Source organism: Lagopus muta, chromosome 8 (genome assembly GCF_023343835.1).
Source record: "Lagopus muta isolate bLagMut1 chromosome 8, bLagMut1 primary, whole genome shotgun sequence".
Classification (NCBI taxonomy): domain Eukaryota; kingdom Metazoa; phylum Chordata; class Aves; order Galliformes; family Phasianidae; genus Lagopus; species Lagopus muta.
The window spans coordinates 28,513,950-28,538,000 of NC_064440.1; the positions used below are offsets into that span (position 1 = coordinate 28,513,950).

Genomic DNA, 24,051 nt, shown 5'->3' on the forward strand with positions numbered 1-24,051 from the left:
TTCTCAGAAACCCTAACCTTGTTTAACTGAAGAATATCCCTTCAATACATAAGCCCCAGAGCAGCTCAACTAAAGCTGTAATCAATAACTATACTCTATCTTTAGGGTTGCAGATCTATACATAACACACTGCAAGTATGTTCAGCTGTGGTTATGAGCTTGATAGCTCTGGTCGTTGCAGTTCTTTGTTATATGTATTATTTTGGACTTTTAAAATCGCTTTGCTTTCATGGACATTATTTGGAGGTTGTCACCCATCCAGAGGAGCCAGCAAAACCCTTTTTTAGCAGGGAAGTCATGATATGTTGGTGCTGAGGCTCTTTTTCCTCTTGGCTTTGCTGAACCAAGGCTGCTGTGGTGGATCAGGACTGTTGTTGATTTTCCTGTCTGCTCATTTAGCTAATTAAAATAACAAATCTTCACAGCTGTCTGCTTCAGATTCATCCTTATCACCATGAGCTAATTAAAATAATGCAACCGGTTGCAACTCATTAAATATCAACTATATTTTTCATATAATTCCAAAATTTGAAATAAAATTTTGATTCCCCTTTACTCTTTGTTCCTTTGCTAGTCGTATCAGTTTTCATAAGATGCTTATATGCTCCCTTGTGTTTTCCTCTTTTTTTTTCCTGATACATCTGATGATCTTGTTTTGATAGCTTCCTACTTTGTTTTTTCCACTGTCATGCTTATGTTTTCTGATGAGTGAAGGTCAAAATACTTGGGCTTCCTATTCAGTTTGGATGAGCACCTTATTGAGTGCATATTCACCCAAGACTGAGGAAATTACAGTAGGAACTATAGGAAAATATTTGACTGCTGGCTTAATTTTACTTCCTGCTGGTATGTTTATTCATATGCTTTAATATGATACTGAATCAAGGTTGTTATCTGTATGCGAAATTATTTCTGAAATGAAAGAGATAGAGTTTTCGTATTGTACAGACACAGGAGACCCCCCGAATGGAAATAATGAAATTATATTGGATTTTTGAATGTTGCAAAAAGCTAATCCTAATGCTACTGATTAGGCAGACATACCTGTACTTTGACACCTTGTTTATAAAGCAAGAGGAATTCAGTGCTGCTCTACAAAGGTAAAAAATTATCCCGCTTATTTTATCAGAAACTTTTCCTGTACTGTATCTTGGTATTCTCACAGAGTAATGTTTCTACACCCTTTTGAAACAAGTTTAATCATTTATTTACTGCAAGACCTTCACTTTTAATTAGGTCTTTCCTGTCTTTCTTCTCTTACTTGTTCCCCAAGAGAAATTTTCCTTACAGTGCTCTATACTGAACTCTACTTCTGTTTTGGCAGACCTGCTTTCAAAGGGCTCCCTTTCCTCTTCAACAGCTGACAGACACTTTCCCAGTACCAACAATTAATACCTTTCTGCTTGTTTTCTATTTTTGCCTGTTCACTGTTTCCCAGTTCTAAAACAGGGTATGGGGAGGGGGGGGGGGGGGGAGGAAGATAAAGCCATAGGAAAACCCTGGTTCCAATTTGTTCATTCCTGGTGTCTTTCTTCAGATCTGAAATTTCTTAAAAAGCCAGAGGAATAAGAGTTACCACACCTCTGCATAGGAAAAGCAGTAAGAGATCATTTTTTCTTACCTCTGTAGTGCTCCATCCTGCATTCAGAGTTGCAGCTTCCAGCATGCAGTAATTCTATGTAGTGTTATTCCATAAAACGTTAAAACACTTGCTCAAGGAAAATTCCTTGAAACATGCACAGATAGTTGTTCTGAACAAAGATCACTGTCTGAGTCTTGTAATTCTTTGCTCCGTGATCAGGCTGGGCAGGTGCTTCTTCAATGGCGTGCAAACAAGTGGGATGGGAGCAGTATTTCTAAATGACCAGTTATACATTTACCAGCCCATTCTATTGCACAAAGACCTACTTTATGTCCTTAATTAAGAAAATTTTACACATTTCCTCTTTACAGGTGTAACTGCATATACTTGATCATGTAAGCACCCTACTATGAAAACCCATGTGCATGTACTTTACCAGAATTCACTACCTTTAGTCCAACACATGGTAGGAAGTATAAAATAAAATCAGGTATTCTGCCTTTTCTCTTCTAGAATTACATGCGTAATGAAAGAACTGAAATGAGTCATAATGGACGAGATCTATATTCTAAAGGAGCAGCTCCCAAACTTTCTTGCTTTTACATTCTGTGCTCTTAAAAGTAGTCTCTCATTCCACTTTTATCTTTAGCAGACTTGTGTTTCTATGCTCCTTTCTAAAATAAATAGCTGAGAAAACTTACACTGTTCAATTTATAACATCCTTTTTAAACACTGTAGGTGTACAGAAGCCGTATCAAAGAGTAACATAATGAAGCGCTGTTATTAATGTTTTCCATTTTGCTTAAATTATAAGAAGCAATCAAATTCTACAAACAGCTTGCTCTCTTCCATTATGCTGCTGAGATGCAGCAATGCTTTGCTGTTCTAAGTTATTCAATTTGTTGGAGCTTCTTTCCCATTCTTCTGTATGATGCTATTGAGAGGACATCAAATTCTCATGCTCAGCAAAATTCATATGAAGAGAAAAACAGTGATTTAAAGTTGCACCTAGTGAAATCAAAGCATGATTCTAGCAGAAAGCATGCACTTACTCCACAGCTGCTTTTTGTCAGTTGAAATATCAGTAAGCTTCACTTAAAAGCCTGGTTTACTTAATCTCAGTGGTGAATAGCATAGACAAAGCTGGTCTTGAAGAGAAGTGTAGAGTGTAAGAGCTCAGTTAGAAACCAGACTACACTCATTCCTTCACCACAAGCAGTTTGTAAGCTATTTGCTTTGTTGGATTAGAATTTGAGTTCATCACCACATGACTGTTCAATCACTTTTTTCTTCCTGTTTCAGTGAAGTCAGGTGGCAAAATGTTTTCTGCTCTCCAGTCCTGATTTTTTACTATCAGAATGGAATTCAGTAAAGAATGTGCCCAAATTCATTGCTGTTAGTTATTGGTATACATGTCTGTACACATCAATATCAATACTTACGCTGGGTTGAACTTTCAGTATATATTAAGAGAGTAATTTAGTATTTGTTGCTTTTTTCCCCCCTCTTTCCTATATGTTTTATAAACTACTGTCTTTTAACTCTGTCCTTGTTTTGTCACATATTAAAAGATGTAGCATTCAGTTCTGTTTTCTGACAAACTCAGTTCATTGAGATGTGCAAACAAGTTAATAGGCTCATCTTCACGGTCACAAGTCATTCACAGAGCCGTCTGCACATTCCAAACTGAAATCGCCATGGGAAGTTTTACCTTGGAAAAAGATAAAGTGCACCTGTCAGAGACAAGTCAACAGTTTCCACATGAGAGCTATCTTACTCATGCTTGGAGATCGTGATCATTTCCCATTTCACTGAACAAAACTGAAAACAAAATATTTGTGTCACTTGTAGCTTGGTGAAAAGTTGGAAAATGTAACTAACTTTTCACCTTGATCAGGTATGACTTTCAGATTGATGGGTAATTTGGGGCTACCTTTTTCTTAAGGATGCTGCAGTGTGGGTGTGAACTTAGCTGTGTTGCTGCTGTTCGAGTTTTCTCTTTTTTTCTTTTTGTCACTGTACATGTGCTTTCAAAATCAGCAAGTCTCCAATGGAAACGTTACATATGTAACATGCAGAAAATTAGCAATATCAATACTTGATCATCAGATGCAGTTAGTCTTTTGTATGTCCCATACATCTTCATTTAAGCAGCTGCAGTTTGATATCTACTTGACAACTAATTTAAAGAGAAACAGCTGTGTGTCGAGAGCAGTCAACATGGGGTCCTTTTGTACAGCTCTACAAGTGTATGAGATTTGGAGGTTTCAGCAACACTAATCTTGCATTATGTGTTGTTTCAGACTGCTTTGTACTCATGCAATATCAAGAACTCTTTTTTTCTTTTTCTTTTTCTTTTTTTTTTTTCTTTTTCATTTCCATTTTGTTCTCTGAAAGATATTTCTCTCAACTTGTTTTTATTTTTCAAGTCCTTTACTTTGTATTAAGGTGATCCTGGCAGGAAGAGCTTCTTTAGATAACAGTTCATGACAAATGATGCCCCAAGGAACTGATTTGCTTTCATCCCGACTGAAAGTAAATCCAGATGATGGACAGTTGGGAACACATTTTCTTACAATCTTCTGCTGTCTCTTACCTGTAGCAAGAAGCTACAGGCATCACCAGATCTCTTCAGCTTTCTCATGAAGTCTGTAATTCTTGCAGCCACCATTTTCATCAATGGTCTTTTGTGTTTTCTCTGTATTTTTCAATTGAAGGTGTTGCTAGAAGCTGAAAAACACAATTGCATATACAGCCACTAAATAACTCTCATTCAGACCCTGTAAAAACCAACACAGTCATTTGAATAAAAAGCTTGAAGATGAAAAATATGTTCTAAATGAATGTGAATTACTTTGCTTGAGCAGAGGCTTCAAAATGAATTCAGAGCTGACCTCAGGGAGCTGAGTTCTTTCCTCACCTTTTCTTTCAGTGTGAATGATCAACATTTCATTGCATAACTGCCCTGGAGAAGACACAGAATTTCAAAAGCTCACCGTAATATATCTATTTTTTAATTCTATGACTTCTGAAACACAGGTTTAAAATAATAGTAATTCTAATCTTAGAATCAAATTTGGATGCAAATCCTGTTAAAATATGTATATTGTTAGAGTACTGTAAGATCTGCATTGCTCTTATATTTTTATACATTACTGCAAATTAATTATCCTCTGAAATGTTTGTACTGGGAGAGAAATTTGCAGGATAGAGATAGGAATAAGTAAGGCAGTTCTTAGTAAAAGTTGCTAATGCTATAAAAACTTACTAGGTTGCATAAGTTTACATTTGTGTAGAGAAGTAATTTGCCACTCCAAATGGAGGATTATGTCATGAAATAGATTACTACATCGTTAAAATGTTTTGTTTGGACATACAGTGCAGGGAACTGATTTCCTGGGGAATCTGGGAGGTATTCAGGCACTGAAGGCCACAGAGCCTTCTGGTTGAAAACTTCTGTTGTGGCAGTCTCTGAGTTCTTTCCCTCTGAGATCATCCCTTGGACATTCCGCCTGTTATGATAGCTGTAGACAGGCAATGCTTGCAAATAACACAAGATTTCCCAAATAAAATTTTTGTTTAAGACTTGATAGAACTACTCATAGCATTACCTTCTGCAGTCTTGGGTCTGCGTGGTGGCATACTGAACGTTCATAAATTTTAGAAGACAGGTTGGCAATATGCAATATTTTTGATAAATGAATTTATTTCTTAAAAACAGTAGAAGTTATTCTCTTAGTCCTCGTGTGCTATTCCAAAACTACTGCTACTAGGGCCTATGTCAAAGTAAGAACAAGCACTGCACTGCCATTTCCCACAGGCATCTGCTAGGAAAAATTTGGGCTTTCTCTGTTACTCAGATATTTATTTACATTTTTTAACTCTTCCTCACCCTATTTATGGATAAGATCTGTATATGTTGGAGATGAGGCACATATCCCTGTACAAAGTTTCCTTGTCTGGATGTTCTCCCTGTAGGATTGTGCTGCAGCAGAAGAAACCTGAGCGGTGAGATGGGGTTGAGGAACTGTTCGGATAGTATTGCATACCAAGCCAGGTTGTTAGGAACCTCATACCTAGGTCCATATACTGTCTATGGAAAGGGAGACAGACAACCTAGAGTACAGTGTCACAGCAGAGGCGTTGTATGGCACATTTTCCTTGAGCCATGCCATGTGTGAGTCCATTGCTGATACTGGCGAGTGGTGGCACCACCTTCTGCTTCTATGGAAAGCTCATTCTGACAGATGCTAGGCTGAAAGTCTTCTCTATTTGTCCCCAAAGGGTGAATCAATAGGCTGCTGAGCCATAATTACTTACCTACTGTTCTTAAATTGTCAGCAAATCATGCAGTTGTTTATTTCCATCAGATGGGGAAAAAAAAAGTGTAGAAACTGTGTTGACTGATGCTAGTAACTCATATTATAATGCTCAGTTATGATTCCTGATTGCAGAAATTTTCATAGCAAAACAGTTTTTCAGAGCTCCAAAGTCTTGATACTCAGTTCTTTGTATAAAAACATTGAATATTCCTGCTCGCTAAGGTTATTTCCATTTCTCTGCTCAATTTATATAAATATTTCATATCTGCTATTGCAAATGTATTCTTGGTTTTCTTTCATGATTCTGGTGATGTATTTGACAGGTAGAAGCATTTGCAGTATGAAAAAGAATTATTTTAGTTTTAATCCTCCTCTCCTAATGTACAGATTTTCATGAGAATTTTTTTCAGTGGGGCAATTAGAGTCAGTTACATTCTACCCTTACAGAACCTGGCACCATATCTTCTTCAGTTGTGGGGTGGTCAGAAAACCTTGCAGATACACGGTAAAAATGAACACGTTCTATCCCCATACATGCTCAAGTCCTTTTCTTTAGCTCTGTTTTTCAGCCAAGCAACATTCTGTGGCTTCCAATCGCTTTGAGTAACTTCTACTGTGAGCAAAGGAACTTTGCAAGCAGTGTAGTAGTTACAGGTACAAAAGAAACATTCATTGGTTAACATGCACAATGTGAAGCTAATAGGTGAGTGTTAATATACTCACTGTTCCCGCCTCAACAATTTAACCTCAGTCTGAAGTTTTACCTTTCTGACCTCTCCTTTCTCTGGAAGTTTCCATGTGCCCTAGAGCATCCTGGGCAAAAAGGCAGCTTTCCTCTCTGCTGCATTGCCCTATCTTCTTCTGTATTAAAGCAGTCCCTGCAGTATTCACAATAAATTCTGAACAAATGAATCAAACGGTTCTGCAGTCTGCCAGAGGTAATAAGATTTTTTGGACTGAGATGTCTGCAAATGCATCTTCAAGTCAGATGCTCCTTGGTGTCTCACTGCCAGGCACCCTGGCAGCCATCCAGGAGGAGGTTGTATTACAGTTACATACAAAAAGAACTGCATTGTCAGGGTTTTTTCATGTTTGTTGAGATCTTTGAGCAAATCAGCAGGGAGCAGAGGCCCTGTTGGCAATTCTGATTCATAGGCTGTATGGCCATAGGAAGAGGAATGTTGAAATCTCCATTGGCAAAGCAGGATATGTAGTAAGTTAAAAGAAGATACCTCAATGGCCCTGCATGGAAAAGAATACATTTGACTTGCTAGTGCCAAGAACAGGTGCGCTTGAAAACAAGGTTTTCCTTCCGAGCAGAAAATCCTTGGCAGGGACATTCTGGCAAAGAAAACCTCAACTCTTCACTGGCAGCTTTGCATGCTAAAATACTGTCTTTTATTAACAGTAGTGAGGTGTGTCCAAAGATGTTGAAGCCAAGGGGAGGTTTGTTAACAGCAGGTTGCAGGCTGACCAGGAGCACCCTGCTGGGAATGTGTCACAGATGCCACACACGGATGGCTTTGAAAGGGCTTAATTGAGTAGTACTGGGGCCACCAGAGCTCAACAGAGGGACTTCAGAGCGAGAGTCTTTAGGGCTGGCAATGTAGATCAAGGGACAAGAGTTAGTACGTTCATCTTGCCTCTGAGGTAAATTACTCAATAAGAGGGGTTTTTTAAGTGAGATTTCTCAGAGCTGATAGCAAGGAAAGAAAGCTTTTGTAGCTTTCTACTTAGCATATTCAACAGGAGCCTGTAAGAACAGACAAATGTGCCTCATTTAGATAGGGAAATAGCGATGATTTTGTTAATTACTAAGCATGGTGGTGATGGGCTGTTGGTTGGACTAGATGATCTCTGTGGTCTTTTCCAACCTGTATGATTCTACAGTTCTAAGCCAGTTCAGTTAAATCTAACCCCTTTTGTCTGTCTGTAGTGGGGAAACAACTTGGAACTACCTTTGCTTTCTGTCAGTGTAACTTCTGTGACACTGCTTGATGGGCTTTATCCATGTGTGTTGAAATTCCTGGGGAAAAGTTAAAGCATTGAAAAAATGTGCTTTTCCTCCCTCCAGGTTTTTCTTTGTAGTTGGCTTTATTTTCCAAAGTCTTTACATCTAGAGCAGGCTGAGTACCTTCAGACAAGGGGAAAAAAAAAAAAAAAGTTTCTTACAGAAATACCCTTTTGTTGAGCCCCAGGTGTTCCATTCATTACATCCCTGGTCCGTATGCTTGCCAAACAAGGAGCTCCTGAGTTGTCCTAGGAGGCTCGGGTGCAGGGAGCTGCCAGGGCTCCAGCCTGCTGCTGCCTGAGCCCCAGGACCAGCCTGCCTGTTGCTCCTCAGTGAAATTGTCATCCTTGCTGTGGTCATGAAAGCTGACAGCAACATCAATATCACTAAGTGGCTGCAGTGCCTGGGGAATTCAGCACGCTAGTTTTTGGTCTGATTTGGACTCTGATTTAAAAGAGCGAAACACAACCAGCCATGAATGGGAAGCCTGTTTTCCAGCCAGCTGTTGTGTAGCCTTCACCTGGTGCTCATTTTGAAATGGCAATTGCAGCTGCTTGTGCTGGAGGCACAGGGTTTAGGCAGTTTGCACCACTTCTACTGATTTTTCTGTAAGCCCAAACTAACTTTCTTCACAGTTAATGCACATAAGAAATGCAAATAGCCATTAATGTTTGTTTCTGTACCACTGGGGGGGGGGGGGGGGGGGAATAGAAAAATGATGTCTAGAAGATTCAAATCAATCATGTTAGAGATTGATGTGATTAAAGAAATGGTATATTTTCTCTACTTCAGGTGAACTATAGACTTTAGGCTTTTCACACGTGCAAGTTAAGCTGCCTGAACCATGCCATCCCGCTCAGTGACCAGAGCACATACCAGCATGGGGATGGTGTTAGTAAGCTTTCACCATTGATGTGTTGCAAGTCAGAAACACTGCCTTTACCATGAAGAGTGAGGTGAGATTCCCTTCCCCAAGACAAAGGAAAAAATACATCACTTTTTCAGTGCTAGATATTTCTCTTATCCCAAGCAAGCATGAGTTTTTCTCTTGCATTAATATTCTTAATTTGCTCATAATTTCTTTCAGGCATCACATCTGAGGCCAGTCTTCATTAATATGTTAATTGTGTAGTCCCTCCCAATGGGTTTTCCAAAGCTAAAAGTAAACAGAAAGGTTTGTTTCTCCTGCCCTTTCCCCAAGCCCTCTAAACAGAAAAAACATTACTGAGATGAGATACTTGACTGGGCTTGAATCTCTGCAATGATGGAGCACATTTATTTCACCTTTATGGCTCTGCCCAGAATAGCTGATCAGAATCCCTCTGAACAGATCAGAGGCTCATAAGGTCAGAACAAAACTGCATTTTTTAGGTGCAGTTTAGAACCACTGTACACGTTTCATCCATCCTATTCTGCATGGATATGCTAAATGGATTTAAAAAAAAAAAAAAAAAAGGCTGACATTATCAAAGTACTACAGGGAATTGCCCACACACTTGCTGTTAATTAATGTGAGTTGTGCAGAGGATTTGCCCACACTGCTTTAAAAAATCTCAGCTAAAACATGCTAATGGTGAGTATTTTCAGAGAACAAAAAAAATAAGGTGCCCTGTAAAACAAATTCCCTAACTGTTTATTGCCTATTTGAGCCTTCAGAGTTGGATTTGTAAGAAGGGTCATGTTCAGAAGGACTAAAGAGTTCATTATAGATTTGCTTAAAAAACAGTCCTCACAGTTTTCCCGATAGGAAGGATGGAGGATGATTTGAATAATTTTTTGAAATTATTTATTTATTGGAACTCTGGATTGTTGTGGCAACCTGTCTCCATTAGGACTGGTGATAAACCTAATCTAGTGCATAGAAAAGCTCGCACCAACAAGGTACAAGAATAACTGCGCCCGTTCTCTTATTTCTTCCCTCCTTTTACCCTGCCATGGGAGGGGGCAGCTTGGGAAATTGTAGGTTGGCTGGCTGAGTAGAGATTTGTCATCAACTGCAAATGATGTGCTGTAGAATTCCTGGGAGAAGGTTGTCCTATATTTATTGATGTCTTTCTCATCTTGCTTATGAAGCTTCACTGTTCTGATCTGCACTGTCCACCTTGCCTGTCAGTGCTCCTGGCTTTGGCTCAGGGCTCAGTGTTTCCCTGATGTGCTCTGCTATTCACTAAGTAGGTACAGAGAGTAGAAACTAAATCAGGTCAAGAGGGATGTTGGCTGTTTTAGGACCCGTTCCAGCAAAGCCTAAGGTGTACGTTAGAGCAGAAAAAAAAATGTGTGCAGATATTTTCAAGAGAAAGAGAAGATATTCTTGCTTATATCACTCATACTTAAGAGTTACATGGCCGTGGGATGGTCACAACAGGATCATAAGAAAGCCACTTTGGCAGCTGGAAAACAAAACAAATGCCTACATTTTGCTCTTCCCATAAGCTCTTGCAAATTCACTGAGTCCATCATATCCTTAATTACAAGTCAGGAATCATTCAGAAACTAACATTTTGACTTAGATACCTCGTATTTTTTTCTTTGAAACCTGCTGACTTGTATCCAAAAGCTTGGATTGACAGAGGATTCAGTATACAGTCCATTTCCCTGTATTTCAGGCACTGTCTGTGAGATGCAACGCCTCTGTTTTTCATCCAAATATCTCTCCTCCTTCTGTTTACCTGGATCTTTTGTGTATCTGTATTCTCTCTTCTTTAGTCCATGTGCCCATTTGCAGACTATTGATAAAAATTGATTTTGTCCTGTGAGTAAATTGCATTCAGATGAAAGGAATTGCTCCCCCAGGATGTGTGAAGGATTTCTGCAGAAAGCACCAGAGGACCATCGAGAGAGATATTTCATAACTCTGAAGACCTTCATGTAGGTTTGCTGAAAATGAGCCAGACGGGACACCACTGTAGTGTCCATTAATAGGTTCTCAGGGACTTTACATCTGTGTCGTACTCCTTCTCGGGGCTGGAATGGCACTTAGAGAGAAAGTATGTTCAGTCTGCAGCTAAACCATTGCTTATAGTAGTATTTAATTGTCAGTCTGCTTCCCATCACTAGCCAGCCTCCATAAATTACCTACAGGGACTCCCAGTGATTCTTTCATCAAAGCTTTATGGAATAGATGTATTTCAGTTTCAATCCACTCGCTGTGTAGAGAGATAAATCTGCTTTTAGTACTGGAGTAATGAGCATAACTGCTAGTATTAGAAGTGCATATGATACTGAATCTGTTTTTAAGGATTTTCATAGTAAACTGAATTTTGCTGTAGTTTTTTTCTGTGAAAAATTAAAGTGTACTGAGTCAGACACTAGTGCCCTTTATTGTAAATAGGGGTCAAGATGCGTAGCATATCTCAGGTCTGTGGAACCTGTCGGGTAATCTTTTCCACCTGGATCCATACAATTCTGAACTTCCCCCATACATAAGGATGTATGCCATGCAAATGACCCATTCAACATCTTGTGTTACTGGAGTTAGCAAAAATGCCTATATATAATTTCCAGAATTGCCTATCTATGTCATAGTTAGGGTAGCTATGGAATAGAAAAGTCATGGGTATTTTTTTAGAGCAGAGAATGAGGAGGTCCGTTAGCTAGTGCTAATTGTCCCACTTGGTGTTTAAATCCCATGGTCACGGTGTGCATGCCCTTTGCCTTGCAGCACACTGGTCAGTGCTCAGAGAATGGGCTGCTGCACTCTGATACAGACATAGCAATAACAGCTTCAAAGGAATCTTCCTTTCTTAACTTTATTCAATGCGTTAATCTTTTCAGTTATAATGAAAACAGCTTAAAACAATTTAGAATCCATGGAAAAATTATTTTAAAATGCTGATATTTATAGCAGCTTCATTTTTTTAAAGAAGTCCCTGTTCTTAACAACCAATAACAGCAATTCAGTAGCAGTACAGTTACTGCCAGTAACATTCTCCTAGGAAAAAGGATTTCAGTAAGCTTTATCACTCAGCATAGCCAACAGAAATATTTGATACTAAGAGCAGTGGAACCAGAAAACCACTTCAGATGTCCTTCAAACAGCTAGATGAGGAATTCAAGGGGATATGCAGTAGGAAACTCAGAAAATGGAGCTTGACTTTGATACTTACTTGGTGTGATAGAGTAATTTAGTCTCCATATAGATCTTACTGTATAAGAAAAAGAAGGGAAAAGGAAGCAGTAATGTGTCACCTTATCTAAATAAGATACCTGTCATTCCTGAAATTCTGTTTAAACTATGATGGATGTTCTTTCTCAATGAGAGAGATTTTCCCCCAGCGAAAACAGATCTTTTCAGCCAGAGAAGGACTATGATGAGACCAAATTTCCTGCCTGTGGATGAGACTGAACAATGCAGAAAGGGCTGCAGAGCAAGATGCCCTGGGATTCCATTCTGACCACTTCCAAAGTCTACAGCAGTGGTGAAAGACGATGATTTGAACAGAAATATATACGAAAATCAGCTATACTAATTGGCACGCCAGAAAAATCTGTATACTTTGAAGTGGTAACATATTCACACAATGTGGTGTGTTTATTTCCTGAGAAAATTATTTTTCCTTTCATTTAATTTTGATCAACTGTCCTGTCATTCCAGAGCTTAATCTTTCTGCAACTTATCCATGGCTCTGATGTTAATGTTTTGCTAATTTAACTAAAGTCATTATCTGAAAATAGATCTGTGGCATTGACTCTTTTTTTCCCCAGAACAAATGTTTCTTTTCCTGCAGCTTCCTTTTGAATGCTGTTTTTTAAATTATCTGGCCATTGCATTGCCTTATTCTTCAGTTATCTAGAGGGCAGTTCTCCGAAACACATGGTAGACCTCTTCAATATTAAAACCATTTGCTACTCCATACTATACACAACATACAGTAAATCCAGTGATGTCTACCGTGGGTTAACGTAAATAGGTAGAGTAACAAAAGTAAACAATCAAAAACAATCACTGGTGTTATCATAGCATCAATTAAAACATACTCTAGCTTAGTAAGCAATGTAAATTAGGCCACTTGATGCAAATAGGTTTATCTGAGCAGGCGTGGTGCGCGTGCATGGGTGTTTGGTTAAGGTGGGGAAAGTAAGAAAGACTGCCTATGTCACAAATTGCTGTTGTTTTCTGTGTTATTTGTAACTTCAGCTGGGAAGGCAGGGACTAACATGGGCAGTGGAAAGCTGCAAAGTCAATTCAAATCTGCAACTCATTTGAACCTACAGTCACTGAAGCCTGCAGAGATGCTTCCACGCACACCGCTAGCATCAACCGGTAGTCACTCTTGAAGATAAATACTGAATATAGTAATCTTGAATATATAGTAATATAACAATAGCTGTAGTGTTTCCTGATTTAATAATTTTAACAGGTAGCCTTTGGAGTTGTGATTTTTAGTACTTACAATGTGGAAGACAGATGTATAATCAGGCACAAAGCAATGCGCGATGATCTTTGTGCTTCTTTTAGGCAAAGTAGTTAGGTTCTGTACCTACATTTGAGTTATTGCAGGTCATCAGGGCAAGTAAGGGTTTAGGCAGCTCTTTCTTACAGCCCACCTATTGGAAACACTGTCTTCAAAAAAGAATGAGTGAGTCGTATTTATAACAAGCTCTTTGAAGGAACTTTCTACTACTTCACTGTGCCTCAGATGGTGTCAGGAGCCAATTGTGCTCTAGGAACAAAACAGCATTTGCAGTGCTTCCTTTAAAGTCCTAAACCCTGTTCCAACTGAAGATGCTGCAGAAGAAAGTTCATTTACACCTCTTCAGTGTGCTGTTTCATTGTTTACACAGTATTTTCATCGAAGAGCATGCTGTTCATAAAGCATGGAAGAACCTGACAGACGGGACCTGGAACACTTGCCATCACATTTAGCCCAAGTCTATCTGACATCTCAGCAGGGGAAGCGGAGAGCTGTGATTCTGTGCAGTTGCTAGTATACAACACTGAAAACAATGTTCCTGCATAATGCAGTTCCTGCCATCAGATACTGTATATTTTACATCGCAGGTTTGGGCTTCCTGAAGTCTGTTTTTAAAGTCATTTTCTTAGCTCACTGACATTTTAAGTGTTCTGTGTTTGGTGCCACTAGATTATGACATTTTGATGTTCAGTTAGAAATCCAAAATACCAATTAGGGAATTACAAATTGCAGGAATCTTGCCATTTAACTATTAATTATATTCCTTATTGTCTCAGCTAGTGAGTGATTGTACATAAATCTCTCTTAAATATAATATGCAAAATCTTGTTATTAGGATATTCATGAGATGTCAGTCCCCACTTGGTGGGACTGAGGGACCTCTAGAGCTTGCTGAGTGTGACAGTATCTTTGTATGAAGAACAGCGTTCCAGAGAAATACGAGTACATACATGTGAATAAAATCAGGTCTTGTACTGACTTGAGTGCTGGCATACGTTGCAATTCCTTCCTGGTCTAGCACAGAATGTCAATCTTAATTGCCAGGATGTCAAACAAGTCTTATTCGCATCTCCTTTCATGAAATGATCTATGATGAAGGTTTAGGTGGGGTGGGGGATTTCAACAAAACCATTCCAAACGTGTCATAGAATGTTAACCTGTGAATACTCCTCCTAGTCCTTGTGTAGCTACAGTAGTTCAGTGCTCTGGCAGAAGTAGAGCTCTGTGTTGTCCATAGGCAAATGTAATGTCATCTTGTAGTCCTGTTTTCTATATTGAAACTGATCTAATACTATTCTGCACTGAAGCTACCTTGATGTTGTGTTAAACAACTCTAAAAGCACAAAGACGCAAGTAAAACTCCCAGTAATGCAGGATGGAAAGGTAAAGTCCCTTGGGGGGCAACTGCATGCTGCCATGCTCTTAGAAGGAGAATTCTTATTTTTTAAAGGTAAAGTATGGGGTATAATAAAAGAAGGCTTAGGAAATTACTGGGAAATTCAACCTGCATTGGGTTTCCAATCAAATGTGGTGATAGTGCCAGGCCCTGTGGATACGCCCAGTAAGGTAACTTTTTCCACAGTAGAAATCTTAAAAATGCATTCTGTGCAGATGCTAGTCCTCAGCATCAGTTTCATTCTACAGATCCTTTGTTGTTCTACACTACTTCTGTTAGCCTCAGCCTAGCCTGGTCTCTGGCACAGAATACCCAGTTGTGCCTCAAGCACATTTCTTTGCCTTCCTCCCAGAGGAATCCTGCTCATTTGTTCTGAGACTATCTGTGGTGTGAGTCAGGGCACAGAAAGTGAGATTGACATTAAAACAGTATCCTAATATGAACTAGAACACTTGAGTAGCCATAGCTCTGCTTCAAATCCCAGTGCAGCCCAGGAGGAAAATTCCACAATAGGCTGGCATTCCTCAGTGCTTCGAGTCTATAGAATTGTTTCAGTTCTGTAGATGTGATAGGAAAACTATGCTGAGTAGTGCTCCCTCCTCAGAAAAGTTGGGAAGAAATGGGAAGTGATTTCCCTGTGCTGGAAGGAAATGCCAGGATGGGGAAGAAAAACATTTTGTTGCTGTTTATAAATCAGCCTCTTTCTTTGACTCTCAAGGATACGCTGGGGAAGAACTGCGCTTTACATGTGCTGCTGATGTGCTGTTGGCACCAATACTGTTCAGTTTTGTTTGTCTATATCTAGAGGCTATGTCCTATTGATGGACTCTTTCGAACTGTGGCTCTGTCTGTTATACAACCAGATCTTGTGTTTATATTTGCAGCTCTGTGTTTTATTAACATCTCTGAGTGTGACATGATAGAACTATGCTGAAATAGGAAAAAAAAATATTTGACTTTAAGATTTTCTTTTTCCTTTTTTAAAAACAAACAAACAAAAAAAACCAATAAAAAATAGAAGAATAAAAACAGCCTGAGAGATACATTTTCGGTCGTCCCAAAATGCCCTTTTAAACTCGTAATTTACTTCCAGACAGTACACGCATTTCCAGTGAATACCTGGCTAAAAACTGAAAAGATGTTAAAACCTGAAATGAATACATCGTGTTCTAAAGAATCAGAGATAGAGGTCATTGAGATTATTTTGACAAGGGCTGTATCTCACAGCGACAATGACAATAATGGCAATCAAATAATAGAAGAGAGATCCCTAGGAGGCTCTGAAATCAAGCTCTCACAAGGACTGTGTTTTTCCCAGCGCTCGGTTATCATAGATATGAGGAGTATTTTCTGAGTTGTGTTGAGATATGGAACAAGTAATTATTTTTGTAATAAGCTGCTGGAAGTGGTGTGTCATGAAGGGCCACATGATCATATGTGAGCCAGGTATTACTAGAGACCCACACTAGGTCCTCATTGGGACAATTTAAAATGATTTTTTTTCCTGTTTCTAAACTTTAAGAGAGAGAAAGTATTTACAGATTCAGATTTCAAGCTTCTCTCTTAAAGAATAATACTGTTGTTGATTACTAACTTCACTGGAATTCATATATTGCAAAACTAACGTGAAAACATGAGAGAAATCACTTCAAGAAAGTCTTAATTTTTGTATCATTTAGGAGTCATTTCATTGAATCAAGAAGCTCTAGTGATATGAATTTGTCATATAATTTGACTAACATTCATGAAAACACTTAAATTACTCACTTAGAGAAATTACAATTGTTTTAAACATTTCAAAAGGTTATCTTAAGAGACTAATGGAAAAGTAACATTGAATGGAGTTAATTATTGGAGGAAACCATTCAGAAAGCCTGGATTTCCTTCCAAAGGAACTCATGTGTCCTGCAGTTTTTCAGAGCAAATAAGTAGGCTTTGGATGAGTTCAAGTCAAGTGACTTGGATGCTTTGTCTTTTAAACTCCCAATTGAATGTTATCCTCATTATGTTTATATATATGTATATATATATTTATATTTATTTATTTATGTAAAGGGGAAGCATAGGAAAGAGAATGGGCAGGAAGACTTAAAGTTAGCAAGCAAGCAAGATCCATTTGAATGCTTGAAGAAAATGTCCTAGGAAAGAAAGAGAAGTGAACTGTAAATATTCTAGACTGTTGTAAATCTGTTTAACATAAGGAACCAGTTACAAAAAAATAAATTTTACTGTACTGTGTAGCCAAACCATGCTCACCCACCAAGGAAGATTTGATAGACATTTGAAAATAAACATAAATAAGGTGGTTGGCTTTTTTTGTTGTTGAGCGTTGTGACCACAAGACCTGCCACTTGGCAGTGGATATACCCAGATAAATCACAGGGGGATGTAACCCACATCTGGCTCATCCTCATCTCTTCTGGCAGACAGGGTTCGGTAAAGATCCTGGTACAGCAACTTTTTCTCTCCTTCTAATTATTACTTGTCATTAGCTATAGCAACACTGAAAACGCCCTGAAACATAAGTCTGTAGTGGTTACGTATGTTATACTTCAGATTGACAGTCTTGGTCAATTTGTAAGTAACTTACTCAGTTATGATCCAGAGAGGAGGTACAGAATTAACATCAAGGACTCAGAAGTTTAGCTTCTAAAGTAAGAGCAGTCACAAGTCTCTGTGAGTGTTTCAAGGTTTTATTTAGGAGTAGCTGTATTCCAAGGAAGAAATTACGTCCTTCCAGTTGGCCTTCAAAGAGGTCTAGTTTTATTAGCACTGTCCTGCACAAAGGAATTTTTATTTCTCTGAGTTTGTTGTATACTGCTTCCACCATTCTTCAATATATAATGCAGGTATGTGGCGACTGGTGAGAGATCAGAGAGTAGAGATCAGAGTCCTTCTTATAGCAAGTGGGATAGCATACACTTCAAGAATAACGTGAAATGAGCAAGGGGAGCTCTTTCTTTCTTTATGGTAACCAGTCTATAGCAACTGGTTTGAACTTGACTATGCAAGGAGCGTTGCAAGCATCTTAAAAAGCTTGTAATTCTCTCCTCGTGGGAAAAAAAATCATAACGGTGACAATATGTATGTATATCAAAAGCTGCCAAACTTTTTAAACTAGTCCTTGCAACGCTCCGCTCTCTTGATATTTTCCAATGTACTTTCTTTCCAGCCATCTATTTTGGAAGTTTAGAATCTCAGGATTTTTTTCCTCCCACAAAAGACAAAAAAAAAAAAAGTCTCCTAACTTTTTTACAGCTCTCTGACAAATAAGCATTTGATAACATAGCTGTTTCACCATTTTCCTGCAGTTGCAAAGTTGGTGCATCAAAATACCTGTTTTTACAAAAAAAAAAAAAAACATTTTTTGAGGTATTTATAGAATTTTCAAGACTACTGTGTTTGCCAGAGTGGTTATACAGTTAAGCAAACACCTGATTCATGAGTAGAAAACTAAACTTTTTATTAAACGAGGTTTAATGTCTGATAGCTCAGGTTCTGAGGGTGATGCCTTCATTTTATGGTAGTGTCAAACAGACCTACCACGGATTCTTCAAAAATTTTAAAGTATTTTTTAATAATTTTTAGCCTTTCTTTTCCACAGGCTCAGGCACTGTGGAAACCCTGGACTAGAGATAACATGTAAACTCATGCTCTCTTACTAATCCTTTACATTCTTAACAGTCAAATTGATATGTTATCTGCCTTAATCTCCACTAGTATGTCACATCTTGCAAATAGAGATCTTTTATATCTGAAATTAAATGTTCAGCAATTTTATTCCCTAGTAAAGTTCTCATAGTAAAACTTGGAATTGGCAATTCAGAACCAAAATTACTTTTTTTTTTCTTTTTTTCTGGTATATAAAACAAATCAGCACCATTTTGAAGACCTAGAAACCGAAGGTTCTTTAAGTGAGTGTTAAGGCACGGTCCCGGGCAGCGTTCATAATTCTTGCTTTGCTTGAATATTTGTTCTGGTTTTAATCAAATGTCAGAAGTCAACACAATCCCTTTCACAAACACATATGAATACGTCGGGAATTTTCTTTCGGGAATTTTGTTCTTCCTCTTTTACTTATTCCCATGGATAGCACACACATCCTATTTGTTCACTATCTGGTTGTGGTACAGACTGCTCTATTTCTTAAAATATGTGTCTGCACAGCATAGAAGGCAGCCAACTGTTTGCCTGGTTCTGGCTGATGCACCGGGTCGTGCAGACCTTCTGGAGGGAGTGCTCAGTTGCTGAGGAAAAGCTCAGCCAGGAGCAGCTTTCTGAGTAAGGGCTGGAAAGAGAGAAAGGAGTGCATCTGCAACATAGCTGATGGTTTGGAAACTGTCAAGATCAGGCAACAGAAATATCACAGAAATCTTCAGAGCTGATGGAAGGAAGTCCTCTTTGCTGTAGAGAACAGGCATGTACTGCCTTTCCTATTAAGCCAAGGTTTGTCTCATAGGCTTTTGCAAAATTGATTTGCTGCTTGTAGCTACAATGAGCATCCAAATGCAGGACGCTGCTTGCGAATTCATTTGCCATTACCTTTTTTTTTTTTTTTTTTTTTCCCTGAAATTCAGTTTGGTTTGATTATGCAAATTTCTTCATAATATTTTTACTTTTTTTCCTCTGCATAGCCCTGTGTTTCTGTTCTTTGCTAACCCAGTCTAATGTTACATTCTGTTGTTTATTTTCAAAATTTACAATCTGGTCCTGTTTCATTCTCAGGTTTTTTTTCACATTCTAATAGCTTTCTATAAGTTTAAGCTGTCTAGTGATCTTTTTCAGTTATGAGTCTTTGATCCCCTTTACCATCTGGCCTTGGATGAGCAATTCCATAAACAGTTTAAAATGACGTTTGCCTCAGCATAATTAAATGTATTAGATCTCCTTGTTCTTGATTTTTCATATGAAGCAGATAATTTCCAGAATATGCATTACTTTTAAGAGTGTACTGCTCTACAAACTCCTGTAACCGATAACTCAATCAATCTGGTAACTGGCTTGGTTCTCAGTTATCTTTTTAAATAGACATAGATTGCTCAAAGTAAAATCAGTATCCTTAAATTGCCATAGTAAAATTAACTGGTATCTTTTTTTGTCTTTTGTTTCAGACACTCAGTTTGCCTTTAGGTAAAATGCTTGTACTTTCAATGACTTGCTGTGCTTCTGGAGACTTTGTATTTCTAGGAGTCCTTCCTTTCACCCCTACTTCTATCTTGCTACGTCTCTCTGAGTTCTTATATCAGCTATAGTTCCTGATCTCAATTAATGAGAAGGGTGAGTTTGAGCACTATAAATTTTGATCAATCTTCACTATATTGATAGATTAATCAATAGAGAAAACAAAGGAAGAAGATCCATGTTTCCTTCCTTTGCTAAGACTGATATCTAGTGCCCAAAGTATTTGATCCAAGACTCATGTTGCCTTTCTAAAAATATGTTTCTGTCCTGCTTCTCTTGAAGACAGTGGTAAAGCTCCTATTGATGTCACTGTTGCATGAGCTGCAGTAATTCACTATTGCTCAGCAATTCTGTCTCTTCTCTAGCAGTGCACCAATAAACACAACGAATGTGCGCACCTGTGGTCATGTTTTCATTTTAACTCCAAACCAGCTTCCTCTCCCAAAACTGTCTGATGTGAAGGGATGTCTGTCTTTGTCATGATGTACCTCTGGTCTTTAAAAAGGTACGGGATGGCATAATTCCAGTCATGCTACAGCTGGGATTGGTTTAGGTTATCTCACTCAAACTATTTTCAAATCCTACTGCAAAAATGCATTCACATACACAAGTATTTAGGTGAAAGGAAAATGTTTTACTGACAGAAAATTTTGCCAGATTTTTTGTTTGTTTGTTTGTTTGTTTCCTATCTGTATGCAAGCATAACATCAGACTGTCATGGGAGGGAATTGTATTCTAATTTTTGTCCAGACTTCAGTCATTTACTACAAATGTGGTAGTACCTCTTACGAGTGCTGCATTACTCAGTCAGTCGTGCAGTTGAAAGTTAGGCTTCTTGATCTCCCACTTCCATTGATGTGATCACGTAGAACAGCAAGCAACAGAATCTCTTCCTCTACTGGGTCATAGGCTATGGCAAACATAGAATAGACATAGAATGGGTGCTGAAAGGAAATTACATTGTATTGTTATGTGAGAAAGAGCGAGGAGAGAAAGATGTGAGAAAGGGAATGAAACCCAGCAACAATCCTCAAAAAACTATACATACCTCAGAAGTTTATTTTCAAGTGGACCTACTGTCTGCTAAAACAGAGGGAAGAGAAATGAAGCAGGGTAATGATCTGAGCAAAAAGCATCCATTTTCACCAAGCAAACCGTACAGCTCACTTATTCCCAGCACTGTTTATTTTCACCACTTGCCTCTCTTTTGTCGCTTTTTTTTCTGGATGATCAGCAGAGCTCTTCGTTATTTTTCTCTCATCTCATTGTCTTAGCAAGGCCTTCACAGTCCTTATTCCTTTGAGCATCCTTTTTGCTTTCTTTTTGCAACTTTTTTCCCATTTCTCAAGCAAACTTACAGTATCTCTGTACACCTGTATTTCTCTGTTTTCTTCGCTTTCTGCATCTCACTGAACCCTCTGAACCTCACTTTATTCTTTTATCTCTGATCTCTCAGCAATGTGCAACAGCCCAAGATTTTGTTTTTCTCTTTCAATCCCCTGATCAGTTCCCTGGGGAGTTTAGGTTCTCCTCATTTCCACCTCTTTCCCTTGTACTGTTTTTTCCATCAGACTCTTCTTATGTTGCTGCGTGTCCCACAGGACTGTGTCCCTTGTGTTGGAAGATTTCAATAGGCTCAATATCATTTCCTTTGACCTGTGTCACATGATAAGCTCTGTGCTGCAGGATTGTTATCTTTTCTTTTCAAGCAGCCCCACACTATTGTTATAGTTACAGATGGAGTTATTTCTCCTGAGTAACCTGGCTTCCTGTCTTCCTCTCTTACAGACTTGGTGTATGGGAGATGCACAGAAGAATGGGATGTTGAGCTCGGCTCCTTATTCCTGCTTGGACAACGTGTACCTGAACAGACAATCAGACCAGGTCAGCAATAATGGGTTTTGAAGTTAAAAGTTAATTTTGATATCTGATGATATCTGTGATGCTTTAACGTCAGCACTGAACATTCTCTAATTGTTTTATATTCCACAGGCCATACCCTTATGTAGAATAGATCAATGAGATTAACAATTTACTTTTCCAGTTGCATATTTTTTTCTATACCAGAAGTTGCCCTTTTTGTATAAAACAATAAACTTTAACTGTCCTGATTCGGTGCTTGTTCCTGGCACATCTGGGAACATCAATACTCACTGAGCAGTCATAAAAGATGTCTTGAAGTTTTGTTGATCTCAGCATCTTTCTAAACCATCAGTGGAAGTTAGTGTGCCATGGATATAGTTTTCGATGAGATTTGTTCCCAGTTCTCTAGGAAATACGTGGATTTTTTTTTTCTGAAAATGCTCATCTGCTGCATCAAATCCTTAAATCCCTAATTTTAAAAGAATCAGTGTATAGCATATTCATTTTTTAATGGCTAATGCACCTACATTGTTGTGTCTTGAGTTTCTCTGCATACTGAAAATGCTTCTGTAGCAGGTTCCCAAAAGAAGCAGAGTATTGAAAGCCAGGCTTCAAATGAATTCACATGTGATCAAGGAAAAAGCTGAAGTTTAGTGATGCATGCTTCTTGTGGTCCCTTTGTAGCCCTGGCTCTCTGCTCTGGGAGGCATTCCAAGTGTGCAGCTACCATCTCCCTGTGAATATTGCTAATCGTTCACTAGTATCTGATACATGTGCTTCTACAAAAGAGGTGTTTACCAACTCCTCTGCTCTTCTCCTCTGTTAATTACCACTCAAACAGGGAGCTAGCATTGTTGTAAGGACTATTGACTGTGCAAGTAATTAGCTGCAGTAAAAGCTGGAGAGAGGACGGCTAGGAGGTGTTTAGATAGCTTTCCTTAGCAGAAAGTAACCTTTTCTTTCTTATTGTCTTTTGTGTGAAGGACAAGTGTCTTACTGATTCAGGTTAAAACTCCTCAGAGGCTGCCGGGTGGTGGTGTGTGTATATAATTATCTGACAGCCAGTGAAGCAGCAGATGCATGCAGGCAAAAGTTGAAAGCCAAAGAGCGGTTTGAAGGCTTGCTTTTTGTGTTTTGTTGGGGTTTTTGTTGTTGCTTTTTTGTGTTTTGTTTTGGTTTTTTTCATAACTTGAATCATTTCACACCTTGAGTTTACAGCAAAGCAAAATGGATGTATTATTGCAGATTATCTCAGATTTTCTGTACAGCCTAAAAGTGAACACCTTGGCACAGGAGAAGATGAGCATTTTTAAATCCATTTCTGTCATTCATACGACAAAGTAACACTGCGTCCTGTCTGTGTGGGTAGCTGAGGACAGTGGTGCATTTTGACCTCCCAGAGGAGAGGAAGGCCTGAGTATGGTTCTCAACCATGTACATGCCATCCCAGCAGCTGGCATTTGCTTAGGCAGAATTTTAAAAGCCAGGTAGCATCACTGAAATACTTTTGGTTATAATTTGTAATCCTTGCTGTCCTTTTTATGTGGGAGCAGCAGCCAGCGGCTGTTTGAGAGCAGTGCTGGTGTGGGGGCTGTGCAGGGCTGTTCTACTCTCTGTGCTCCGAAGCCCAGCTATAAACCCTTCTGCAAATATGGTCATGACCTGATCTCATTTTAATACATCAGCATTCAAGCATATTCAGAGACACAAATCCTGAGCTGTGAGGATTTTTAAATGAGTGCTGGTATGTGAAGTGTGGCATTTGCACATATTCTGTATTATAGGTGATTTTAGCCATACATCAGTCAATATAAAACATAAGTCATTTTGCTTATCTTTTTATAGGCTTTAATGCTAGTCAGCAACCATACTTGGTTAAAGTGGTTCTTTTTGCACCACTTCAATAAGTTAAATGTGAAGACCATGTCTTCTGGCTGTAACAGAGCTAGTGCAAGTTCTGTTCTGATGAAGTAAAGGAATAGTAAGGTTCACATAATAATATATTTTTTAAGTGTGATACTGTAGCAAAAAATGCTGAATCACAGCCTGAAGCAGTGATGGAGCACTTGCTGGGAAGACAGGGCCAACCTAGATGAGCTCAGGTGCATGCAATGTAATGCATCTGAGTGACCAGAAGGGCTGGACCCAGGATCCACCCCTTCCCAACCCTCATGTAAGGGTTGGCAGTGTAGGCAAAGGTATATTACTGGAGATTCTTGTGTACCTTAGGCTTTCCAAAAGTAAGCAGATTCTTTCCTTTGTTTCTGTGTCTACAGCTGTTG

At 38.7% G+C, this 24,051-nt stretch overlaps 1 long non-coding RNA gene across 1 annotated transcript in view; it reads left to right on the forward strand.

The window, feature by feature from the left end:
* The window catches only part of LOC125696568 (uncharacterized), a 127,276-nt gene that overhangs the window by 61,934 nt on the left and 41,291 nt on the right, over positions 1-24,051 (forward strand). Inside the window, exon 2 of the long non-coding RNA XR_007378413.1 lies at positions 21,695-21,790. This is a non-coding gene — a long non-coding RNA (uncharacterized LOC125696568). The remainder of the gene's footprint in view (positions 1-21,694; positions 21,791-24,051) is intronic.